The following is a 12998-nucleotide window of genomic DNA, read 5'->3' as shown; positions in this document are numbered from 1 at the left end:
CAGCCTCCCAACTGCGAGAGGCATGGGAAGCTTAAATAAAGCCTTTTGAGGAGTTAACATTATTAGAATGGTACTGGTGAAGGGTGTCATTGTTGAGCCAATGTTTGCTGCCAAGTTTTCATATTGTGAGCATTAATTAACATAGTTGATATATAGAAATATAGGTAGTGGCCATGATATTAACAACACTAAACCTTGAGTTAATAAATTATTTCCCTGTTATAGCCCACTGCACCTTTGCCCTATAGGAATGCAACTTTATCTAGTGATTTCGGAGAATGGTGCCTGACTTTAGGAAAAAAAACACTTTCAGAGAAAATAAGCTTTATGCTTAACTAACCTTTATCAGAAGAAAGAGTCGTAAAATGTTAGCAGGACTCCGGGCCAGAAGATGATGTAAATCACCTAAGACCTGTGTATACAAATAGGTATACAGAAAGAACGCCTGGTTCTGATAAGGGTCAGGGCTGCTGACCGTGCATGACTCTGCATCTTCCATTATTCTCTATGTACAACTTAAGGTATAAAAGTTCCCTGTGAAAATAAAGTTGCGCCCCTTGCTCACCGAAGCTTAGTCTCTCCGTGTTGTTCTTGTCTTCTTTCTTTTTCAGTTTGACTCCTTGGAGTGCTGGGGCCCTCTGAGTTCACATTCATGCCCAGGCTTCTAAGACTCACTCGAGAAGATGCCCAAGGTGAGGCACCTTCAGCGGTTCCAGAGGGCGCCTGTGGCCTACGTGAACAGTGCAAGTCCTGTTCTGGGGATTTAGTGGCTTTCTGTGTAAACCAAGGAATATCAACCGGTCTCTCTCCTCTATTTTCTTAACTGCAACATTCATTCTTTCTTTTATTCTTCCCCCCATCCCACCCCCAACCCCCAACCGATGCCGTCACCCTGAGGATATCCCTGGATCCAACCGGGCTGGACCCCGGTAAAGAGGAGAGTGAAAAAGCTGGCTTAAAAATAAACATTAAAAAAGCCAAGATCATTGCATCCAGTCCCATCACTCCATGGAAAATAGATGGGGAAACAATGGAAACTGTGACAGACTTTATGGGAAAGTATTGTGATCCATATGATTCTGTGTTTCTATGGAATATTTTTTGTTTGTTTGTTTTAATTTGACCCCAGTTAGGATTTCTTCTAAGGAAGAAATGAATTTCTGGTGATAATGAATTTCTTTAGTGTTTCTTAATCTGGAGTAACTCTTAATTTCTCTTCCAGTTTTGAAATACAGTTTTGCAGATGTTGTAATCTTGGTTAACAGTTGTTCTCTCTCACACTTTTAATTTATTATCTATTGCTTTGTTTCCTGGAATATTTCTGCTAAAAAATCTTAGCAATTTTAAATAAGTCTGCATATACATGTGAGTCAGTTTTCTCTCACTGCTTTCCTGTTTCCAGCTTTGTTTTTTGTCAGTGGTGGCACCTGAATAAAGTTTCAGCCTTTTGTAGACCCTTTTGGTATATCTTTTACCAGTGAATATGAAACACAGTTCTGTCATCAGATACCAGGGAGAAGAGGAGAAAGATGCAACAGCAATTTGACCCTTAGATGCTCTGTTAGTTTAGGAATGAAGTTCTATTCCCAGTTGTTCGTGGAAGATTGTTTTTGGTTATATTAAGTCTTCCCTTTCTGCGTCCAGGAAAGGATCCACAAACAACCCTGACAGGTCTGGGGAGGGTTAATGTAAATTATTGTCTTTATTATTGTTTTTATTATTTAATACAATAATAATTTAATTATTTTAATTATTAGTTATTTTAACAATTTAATTAAAAGACAATAATATCTTTATTATTTATAAGTCAAATTATTGTCTCTTCTCACTCATTTAATAATTTAATTAATAAATATTAACTCTAAAAGGATATACAATTTTACATGCTTTTAGAATGATGGTTGATTGAGTGGTGAAGAAATGCAGGAAGCCCATTTAAGTACTATGAGATAGAAGTGAAAATATATAAGAGTGGAGAAGGGAAATGGAATAATGGAGACCCATGGATATTTTAGTTTAATTTCATCTTTAACCATGTTTGCTCTAATGTTAGGCTGCTGTCATGGAAATTTAATCTACAGACTTTCTTTGAGATGGATACTTCTGCTTTGAAAGCATGAAAAATAACACACAAGTCATGTTCTTTTTCTGTAAAGGTGGATGTGGCTGCTGTCCACTGGATTGATGGCATTGCAGAGCTGAGCACGGACTGCACTGGCCTCATCCAGAGGGACATCTGTGCCCTTCAAGGCATTGTCTCTTCTGTCTGGTGGGTACTGACCTCAGAGAAAGGTCAGGGGAGTGTCATGAGCTCTTTAGGTGGAGCTAAGTCTTCTTCAGAAAGAAATCCAGAGGTGGAGTTCAAACTGAAGACACCCGAAACAGTGGAGGCTTCCACTTGTCTGGAAAACTGCCTGGTAACTTCAGTGGTGTGTACAAAACACCACTTAGAACACAGAAAAAAGTGCTGTCCCTACAGCAGCAGCATTGGGCTCAGATAGGTCTGCCAGTGACAAATGCAGCCATCTCAACATAGTGGCCTTCATTACTTCCAGTTGCCCTGGAGGGAACCATGCCAGACGTCTCCCCTTCCTGCAACTTTCCAAATAAGTATCAGTGAACATATACAAGGCACTGCCACCTCAGTCCTACAGGATAGCTCAGCCAATGTAGTCTCCAGTCTGTACAAACGAGGAGCATTTTCTCTGCGTGCCACCACCTCAGTCTGTGAATCCTCACATGGTATCACCTCTTGCTTCTCCTGTGAGGCTCTTAATAGCTTCATCATCCCCAGGCACCCCACATGTGCTCTGTGCAGACAAAAGCCTGTACTGGAAGATTGGTGTCAGTCATGGGAACCTGGTTAATTCCCACTGTTGGAATAATGAGCAGCCTAGGGACCTTCTGCCAAGGCAGTCACCACTGGCCTGCTGGGGGACACAGGTCTTCTACCACTGTCACCCTGGCCTTTTCCAAGACTCCTCTTTCCTTCTCAGCCCACTGCAAACATCTGCTCTGAAATCAATAAGCATTATGCCAGGATTTCTGCCTCACCCTCCATCACCATGTTGAAGCCATACATGAAGATCAGCAGCAAGTGCCTCATGGCCAGACCCTGCAGCAGCAAGTATCCAGAGGGAGCTGAAAGCACGCAGCCGGTTCCTGGGGACACTTGGGGGAAAAAAACGGGTCACGACAGAAAGGATGGCAGCTCACCTCCTCTATTGGAGAAGCAGATGGTTACCAAAGGTGTCACCAGTAAGCCGCCAGACTTGTCTTCTGAAATGGTGGGTGTCGTTGCTTCCAAAACTGACCACATGAAGAAGATGGCTCCTGAAGTCTTGGCTCACAGCCGAGCTGGAAGTGGCTTAGTGTTCTCCAGAAGTGAAATTCCAGAAAAAACTCTGTTCCCTCCAGGAAATGATTGTGCTGTCTACAGATCTGACATCATTAGCAGAACCCCCTCATTCTCGTTGGTGCATGGGCCAAATTCTAATGAAGAGAACAGTGGTAGAGGCTTGCTTCTGAAGAATGAGAGTTTGGACTGAGCCATCCCCCAGCTGTGCAGTTCATTTTGTTCCTGAATGAGAATCACACCTGCCATGGTCACTGATGTGTTGGGGTCAAAGTTGAGTGTGGGCCACCCAGCCTTTGTGTTGTCAATCCCAAATGGTAGTGTGGATGTCACCAAAACTAGTAGGAGTTCCATGGGTTCAGCGGCGTCTCTTAATCAACATATGGGTCAGGTGTTGATCACACCTGTCAAACAAAGCAATGACACTGGCAGCAAGGGCATCAAAGCCAGGAACCCAGAACGGAATTTCAAAGCAGTGAGGGTGATCTTCCACCAAATTTGGCATTTCTGTCTCCAATGGAGGTGTTCACGTCCCCACAAATTTCCTACCATTGGAGTTACCTTCCCTACTTAGCACATGAAACCATACCTCTAAATCCTCTCTCGTATCATATCAAGAAACCTGTGCACCCTCACCCAGTTTTGTTGCTAAGCAGTACTCCCTTTCGCAGCCATCTTGCTCAAAAGCCAAGGTAGCCATGGGCCTGCCAGAGTTTGTGACAAATGAAGGCACATTGGTTGGACTCCTGTAGAGATCACTAAAGAATCAAAGAAGTTACCCTGCTCTGATGACAGATCCTCCTATGAGGACCCAAGCCTTCAAAATAAATTTTCTGAGATGTTTGGAGCTAACAGAATCATGTTACATTCGGAGATCTCCAGCGACAGGAACCTAAATGGAAGCCCTGTGTAGAATCAAGGGAAAACTGTCATCATAAATGACAGCCTTCTATATGTAGCTCTTCTGCAGGAAGAGCCAGATGAAAGATGTAATGCATACATATAGCCAGCTTTACAACTGAGTCTCCGCCAGAGTGCTGAGGGCACCAAACCCCTGACTGACCCGGTGCTTCAGCCTTATCAGGGTTTAGTTATTCTGAGGGAGGAGTTGGGGTGCATCAGTGATGAAGCCTATGCTTTCAAACACACTCCAGACCCCTCAGTCTTTAGCTTTAGCAAAGGGAATGTTCCAGTGGGACACAACAGGGAGAACTGAGAAATGCCAGTCTTGACTCTGTTCCTGCAGCCAATTCTGGGAAATGATTGCCTTGCTGTAACTTCTGGTAAAAAAGGTACCCAAACCCTTTTGCATGGCTGGTGCCCCACCAAGTGTGGATATCACCTCCACCAATACCAAAGATTGAGCTCACGAGGCAAAATCAACCAGTAGCAAAGTTCTGAAACCGAAGCTGTCTAGGCTGGCAAAGAGAATTGCTAACTCTGCTGGTTATCTGGATGACTGGTTTAAGTGTATCACTACAAGGCTGAATGCTTATTCTAGTCCAGCCAGGAGCGGCAGGCATTGCCGCTGAGCCCTCCACCTGAATTGCAGCAAACTGACCAGGTGCTAGTTTTTTAAATGCATGAAGAGGAATGGGGGGTTATTGTATGGTAGGGCAACAGGGAGATTTGGTTAATGAAGCTTATAATAATTTAAATGCTTAAAATTATTATGAAGTGTGTCCAATAAGGGAAACTACATAGTAGAATTTAGATCCTTCAGGTTAAAACTTCACTTGAATGGTGATACCAGAAGTTTTAATAATTGCAGACGATATTTAAAGGTTTCGTGATGTTTCTCAGTTATTTTACTTTCTATGCTGTTAGCGTATGTTTACATTGATGTTCAGAACGTGTTATGAGATATTTGGAGAAAATGTGTAGCAGCCACAAGTCTGGTAGTTATGCAGGATTCACACATCCACGTAAGAACACACCTCTTGCATAGTAGTGAATTATGATTCATACAGGAATTTACCAAGACTTTTATCATTATCTGAAAAATGAATAAAGCCAAATTATTTTTGTAATGTCATGAAAAAATATTAGCTCATGTTTATGGAATTTGAGAATTATATACCTGATATTAATTACATAAGGATTACAGAAGGACAGTATTTATGTATACCTGCTGCTTATCATCAGATAGTTTTCCAAATTTATTCTTACAAATTATTTTTATTACGATATTACATAAACCTTTAGAGTTAAGTTTTACTGCCAAATAGTTGAAGGGAATTTTATACCTATGCTCACCTTTGTTCCTTGTGCATCACTTCTTACTACTCTCTTTTATATGTGATTGTTCTTTTCTATTTATCTGAGAAAAAGAATATTGTTTTTGCAAGTGTATTCACTGAATGTACATTCACATGGAATATATTCCTTCATACCAAAATTTATGAGGAGTATATGATAGAACAGCTTTATTTCATAAATCATTGTTGGTTTCAGGCATATATATATATATATATATATATATATATATATATGTTTGTTTGTTTGTTTGTTTTTTGGAAGATACTACCTTAAAGATAGTGAAAGGGAAAATGAAGTCGCTCAGTCGTGTCCAACTCTTTGCAACCCCAAGGACTATAGCCCATCAGGCTCCTCCGTCCATGGGATTTTCCAGGCAAGAGTGCTGGAGTAGATTGCCATTTTCTTCTCCAACCCTAAAGATAAGGCACCTAAAATAGTTGTGATATGTTTTTTGGTGTGTGTGTGGGGGGGGTGGGGGGTGGGGGTGGGGGGGCCTCTGTATTTATTTTCTTTCGAGCATTCAATGATGCCGTTCCCACAGTTCGAGATGATAGAAAGTGAAGCCAGCCTGAAGCCAAAGATTCTGAAATTTGTAAGTTCAGCCCTGTTACCTGGTAAAGAGTGAAAGAAAATCCGGATAAAAAGCTGAAGTTGGTAGCCCTGGAGGTCATTGCTGACCGGAATGACACAGAGAGATATAAGTACTTTGTGATACCGCATCTATGAGAACAGGTTTGACTCTATTCTCAGAGTTGAGAGAAGTGAGTGAAACAAGTTCAGTTTCAGTTTAGTGCCTGCAAGGGAAAATACCTTGCTCTTTCAGTTAGTAGAATGAAGAATTGATGGTCTCTTTGAACTTTATTGTGCCCCCAAAGGAGGTTCTTGAGACACATCGTTTTTCAGAGAAGCACTGACTCTGAAGTTACAAAAAAAATCTACGTAGTACATCTCCAGGTACATCTCTGTGGCAGGTGCCTAAAGGAAAAAAAAAAAAAAATATATATATATATATACTTGAAAATACAGTGCTGAAGATTTTCATTTATCCTGTGAGAGAGTGTATAGGTGTGCTTAGTCCCTCAGTTGTGTTTGACTCTTCGCGACCCCTTGGATGGTAACCTGCTGGCCTTCTCCGTCCATGGGGATTCTTCAGACTAGAATACTGGAGTGGATTGCCATGCCTTTCTACAAGGGATTTTCCCAACTCGGGGATAAAATCGAGTTCACCTTCACTGCAGGGAAATCCTTCAGCATTCAAGTCACCAGGGAAGCCTGAGCTTCCGGCATGCTGGCAGTTGAATAAAATTTTCACTTTAGAAGTCAGTAGATTAATTATGTTAACTAAACTAGCAAATGCACAAATAGGAACCATTAGCTGAACTGCCAAAGTAGATTCCTACCTTCTTTTCGAAAAATGCAGTTATGGTCTCCTATGCCAACTCTTTTGCTTGAGCAAACCTAGGACCTGCTCAGTAGAAGTGCCTGGGCAGGAACTGGAAAAAGACTAAATCAAAGAGCTTCATGCAGCTTCGTGGTCAGGAAACCTCTCTTCCATAAGACCATGTGTATGTTTTGTACATTAGAGCTTTGAACAGAGAGTGCTGGTACTTCTTTTGTAAAGGATATAAATTTTTAACAAAGTTAGGATTTGCTGGGGTCTCTAAAATTACCTGCATTGTTGGGATTTTAAATCATTGGGTAGTCTTAATCAGTACTTTTCCATTTTGCTTCCATCTAACGGGGCGTGGCTCAATAGTAGAGAGGTTGCTGTGCTGGTTTGTTTCTATGAAGAATTATAAATGTCATCATGGTGATCCTTTTGTGAGGTAATTGTATGGTACAACATGATGAATTATGGGACATATGAGCTGTGAGTCATATGACTGTGCTGCAGAAAGCAAGTGTTAAAACATAGACATGATCACCTCAGCCTAGACTGTAAGGCAAAGGAGATGTGATTCTCTATACTTAGAAAAGTAGCAACAATGACAGATTGTCATGGTCAGTCCTCCTGCATATCTCTTTGTGTAGCTCTTTGTCCTCAACTGGAGTCATTTGGATAGTGGTTGAAATGACCTCATTTACAAAAGTCCAAATTGAGATCTGCAGAAATGTGCTGTGCAGCTTCTCTTCCAAGCAGTTCAGATAGCCTGTTAACTCGATAGTCAGATGTGTTCTTCAGGAGGATAATGAGAAATACCTCGGGAGGCTTCATTTAAGAGAATCGGGATCTTTGATCTGAGAAGGCAGTACTGAAAAGGTGTCAGTTATTTTATATTTGTTTCTCATACTGCATTGGGTTGGGTGAAAGGGTGGATGGATCTAGTTTGGGAAAAGATCCTCTTGTGAAACAAAGAAAACAACTGACTATGGGTGGGCTTCCCAGGTGGCTCAGACAGTAAAGAATCTGCCTGCAGTGAGGCAGACCTGGGGTTGATCCCTGGCTTGGGATGATCCCCTGGAGGAAGGCACGGCAACCCATTCCAGCATTCTTGCCTGGAGGATCCCCATGGACAGAGGAGCCTAGTGGGCTACAGTTCAAGCCCAAAGATGGCAGCCCACCAGCAGCCTGGTGGCTCCCCCGTCCTTTGAGATTCTCCAAGCAAGAACACTGGAGTGGGTTGCCATTTCCTTCTCCAATGCAGGAAAGTGAAAAGTGAAAGTGAAGTCATTCAGTCGTGTCTGGCTCTTTGAGACCCCGTGGGCTGCAGCCTATGAGGCTCCTCTGTCCATGGGATTTTCCAGGCAAGAGTATTGCAGTGGGGTGCCATCGCCTTCTCCAAGGACAGAGCACAAATTATGGGTATGGCTTTGTTGTTTCAGTGGACCATGACTTTAGCAGTACAGGTTTTCTGATCATAGTTCAGAATGAGGAAGCACGGATTTCATCCTTTCTGTCCTTGAGAATAAGGCAGGAGGTGATCTGGCTGAGTGGGAATGGTGACACATGTGCTGCATGCTCCTAGACCTAGAGGGTGAGGAAGCACGATCTGCATTCCTTCAGTTTTTACCAGATGGGAAGCCTGAAGAAGACAGGGAGACGGCTCACTTTTTAGAAGTGCTCTTGTCTAAGGAGGAACAGGAAGATGAAGGTCCCCTCCCCCGACCCCACCCCAGTGAATCTGTTTGCCAACATGTATGAAATAAGTGCTCACAAATCCCCTGGATATTTTCTGTGGGTAGAAGACGCTAGTGAAAAAGTCAGGCAGGTGAAATATAAACTAATTTCAGGTTTACTAAGTTTGAATGAAACGGAAACCTTGTGGAGAAAACCTCCGCTTTGAGAATAATGGCTATTTAGACACAGTTGAAACTGCTAACAGAGATAGCAGCAACTATATGATAGGTAACTACATGACACTTGAAGTTGAAATGTAAAATGCGGACTTGGAATCTGAAACTGCCTTGAATCAGAGGGCATATGTGACAAGAAAAGGATGGAAATTTGTCTTTGGGATACGTTTAAGTAGTTGCATGTGCGGGAATACGGAAAGAATGCCAGGCATAGTGTTGCATGTATAGGTATGAAGAAAATTCCTCTTGCACAGGAAATGAGAGGAGTTACATGGTTTCAGTACTAAAAATTTCCCCTAAAAGTTTGAGAGAAAACCGGACAGAGAATTTCACTGTAATCAGATTGACTGCTGTGACATTGCCTGTGAACTTTGTAGATACAATTAGAAACTTTGCTAAAGAGTTCCATCCATGATTTATTTTTTTCTTCATGATTTGCCCTGTTGAACCAAGTACATTACCAGTTTTCTTTCTATAGTGCCGGGGGCCAGCGTGAGGAACTCCGCCCATGGCAAAGGTCATGAGGAAGGAGGCCTGGCATACACAAAGGCATGATCAAGGCTCAGGAAACCCCCTGTTCCTGAGCATCTACCCCCAAACCAGAGTCTCTTTTATGCTGTCACCTACACCTCTGACTTTACGGGGGGCTCTCCCCCATCACCATTTCTCTCAGAGAAGGAGTTAACTTGCAGCTCCAAGTCAATAAAAATTCCCAGGCGTGACAAGAGTGTTTCAGCTTATGGACTCCTCTGAAGGTTACCTAGCCCACCTGTATAGGTTCATCCAGCCACATGTGATTGTTTACAGCCTCCCAATCTGAGCGCCATGAGATGTTTTAGATTTACTAAAGGCAAAGTCTTTTGGGAAGTTGGAAATTATTAGTATAGCAGTTGGTTAGGAATCACATTGGTGAAGGGTTTTTCATTTGTTGTGCCAATAATTGCTGCTAACTCCCTGCCCTGGGTGGGACAAGGGTGTCTCAGATCAAACCTCTCTGTTGACAGACTAGCTTGTGTGACAGGATTATCCATACTCCTGCCACATGATTGTTTACTACCTCCTAACCATAAACAGCACAGAGAGTTTTGGAGTATTTTGAGAGTCTTAATTAGCATAGGGCTTTTCTCATTGTTGAGTCATTGATTGCCACCAGGCCTCCATATGTTTAGGCACCTGGGAATATGTTAATCAATGCATTTGGAATATAGAAAAGGAAATATAGTAGTTTTTAAGGTTAGCAAGACTAGACTTTTTGAGTTAATGCATTTTCTCTTTTGTAATAGATCACTGTACTTTGTTATAAACCGCTGTGTCCTTGCTATGTAAAAATGTAACTTTATCACTATCTTAAGACTAAATAGATCTTAAGGGGAGCAGTGGTGAAAGGATTTTCATTTGTTGGGTTGATGTTTGCTGCTAAATCTCCATGTCCCCTACCGTTATAATGAATATAACTAGCATATAGGATAAATAAGTATTAACCTTTAAGCATATAGGGGAAAAAAGCATTAACCTTTAAGATTAATCATGTTAGCCTTGGATTAAATATATTCCTTTCTAGATTGTAACTCACTACCCCCTCACCCTATAGGAATGTAACTTTATTTGGAGGGTGGTGCCTAGTTTAAGAAAAAACACCCTTGGAAGAAATAAGTTTTTTGGTTATCAGAAGGAAAGGATCATAAAATGTCAGCAGGTCTCACTCATGGCCAGAAGATGATGTAGAATCCCTAAGACCTTTTTAATCCCTAAGCACCTGATTTTGATAAAGGTCAGGACTGCTGACCCCCACGTGACTCTGTATTCATCCCTATGTGTAACAAAAGGTATAGAAGCACACCTCAAAACAGAGAAATTGGATCACTTTCTGCAAAAAAACTGATTCCCCCATGTCATTTCTTTCTTGCTCCCCGTTTTTCCGGCTGAATTCCCATCTGGAGCATGGATGCTATTCCACATGAACCAAGTTATTCAGCCTCTTTTTCTCCACTAATTTTCCTTCTACACTATCCGTTTCTAATCTCTCTATACATCTGTAATTAAATATGCATTTTTCCAAGGATGCCGACTCCATCCCCACCTTCAAATTCCCTGGATCCACCAGGGCTGGACCCCGGCACTGTAGCTCATATTTGGTAAATATTTGGCCTCTTTATTACATCAGCCTTCACTCATTACAAAATGTGAAGCTCAGCATGTCTTCCTACAGATTTTTAGATCAGTATTGTCTTTGTAGGATTTTGCTGTGAAAGGAAAGGACCAAATTCAATGGACACTTCACGTTCTTTTCTTGTTTTCATGTCCCCAGCTATAAAAATGATAGTTACAGATCTGGTCAGTATAGGAGATAAGGCATTGTCATTTAATATGGGATCTTTCACCTGCTCCCCAGATCCTCCATTCTCCTGGTGACTTTTGGGCCTTCACTTTTGTATTAGTGTCTCCCTTCTCCAGGTGAGTGTAGCAGTAGGAAAAAAACAAAACAAAACAAAAAAAACCAAACACGATCTCTTCAAGGTCCCTCAGGACAGAGATCTTCCTGTGGAGAAGGACCTGATGGACAGGCAGCCTGAAAGTGAGACACCATCCAACCAGATGGACTTGAAGATGCCTCATAACCTCACTCACTTGCTGGATAGAAGCACAGTGTCTCAGGTGACACTGTGGAAGAGCTTCCAGAAGACCCTTTGCTGAAAGCCAAGCAGAAACGAGTCCCAAAAGCTTAGTTGCAGGAAGCCAAAAAGGAACTGAAAGAAGACATGGTGCTCACTGTAGCCTCTCAATGTCCAGGCGAAGTCTTGGGGTAGAGAAGTGAATGGCTCTGTTCTCTTACCAACTCCAGGGCAATATGGTATAAGATTACATAGAACCCACAGGCTCCGGGTATCCTGCTCATACCTCCTTTTACACCTCATCAGATGCTCAGGCTGAAAGACAGCCAAAGAAAATACTCAAATTGTCCCAAGACTTTGTAACCTGCAGCAAAGATAGTGACCAGACCTCCCTCCTTTACTGTACTGCCATTACAGAGATAGAGTGAAAGTGAAGTCACTCAGTTGTGTCTGACTCTTTGTGACACCTTGGACTATTGCCTGCCAGGCTCCTCCATCCTTAGGATTCTCCAGGCAAGAATACTGGAGTGGGTTGCCACTTCCTTCTCTAGGGGCTCTTCCTGACCCAGGGATCCAACCTGGGTCTTTCGCACTGCAGGCAGATTCTTTCCTGTCTAAGCTACCAGGGGCTCCTGTACAGATGTATGACAGTCTGACCCTTACTGCTAGGGAACTTTTTGATTACTTTGCAGTTATTTCTCCAAAGAACGACTGACCTTAGAGGGAAATGACAAGCAGTTCCTCTAACCACTTAGAAAACTCACAGTACAGTGAGCTGACTAACCGGAAGCTGAGCATCAAATTAACAGGGCCCAATCACCCAAAGCAACACCACGTGCACCTTGGAGAGCAGCAGACATTGGCAGCAGAGAGCAACCATGGCCAGCAAGGCAGGAAGAAAGTAACCCAGGCCTTTAAGCCTCAGAGCAGTAAAATATCTAAGGAGAAACCCAGCGGAAAGAGGGCAGAGGCCAGATGTAACGAAAGTTGGTTGGAAAATTCTGTCAAATCCAAAGACGATGAACAAGGTGTGAGGGGGCCACTCCTGGAGGGTGGGTCGGTCACCTACCGTCTGTGACGGAGGGTGTTGGAGGAACCTGAATGACACTGAAGTTGATTGAGTAGCATGTGGTTAGGTGAGTAGTTTTCCCATGAGATCCTACTAGCCTCCATACTTCCCTCTGGAATGTTTACTGAGAAGCTCGTTTGAAAGGAGGGAGCTTTATTTCTTGGGCCTTTCTTTACCCAGACTATCGCTGCCGAGGAAGATGTCTTATTGAGCCCTGTAGCTTGACAGCACCCTCATTTCACCTTCTTACCGAATTAATTTCCTGCTTCCTGATAACATAGACTGAGTGACCTTGTTTGGGACTGTCTTGCATCTGAGCCCACAAAGTGGGATTGGAAAAGTGTGCATAGCTGACTCCTGCTTTAGCCCTTTAAACAGTGTTGACATTTGGCATTCTGTGGATTAACCT

At 42.5% G+C, this 12998-nt stretch overlaps 1 pseudogene; it reads left to right on the top strand.

Moving 5' to 3' along the window:
* The first annotated feature begins 683 nt into the window (after window positions 1–683).
* On the top strand, window positions 684–12598 carry LOC128070937 (BCL-6 corepressor-like; annotated as a pseudogene).
* The last annotated feature ends 400 nt before the right edge of the window (window positions 12599–12998 follow it).

The sequence above is a fragment of the Budorcas taxicolor genome, chromosome Y (assembly GCF_023091745.1).
Source record: "Budorcas taxicolor isolate Tak-1 chromosome Y, Takin1.1, whole genome shotgun sequence".
NCBI lineage: Eukaryota > Metazoa > Chordata > Mammalia > Artiodactyla > Bovidae > Budorcas > Budorcas taxicolor.
This window is presented reverse-complemented; position numbering and strand designations above follow the sequence as displayed.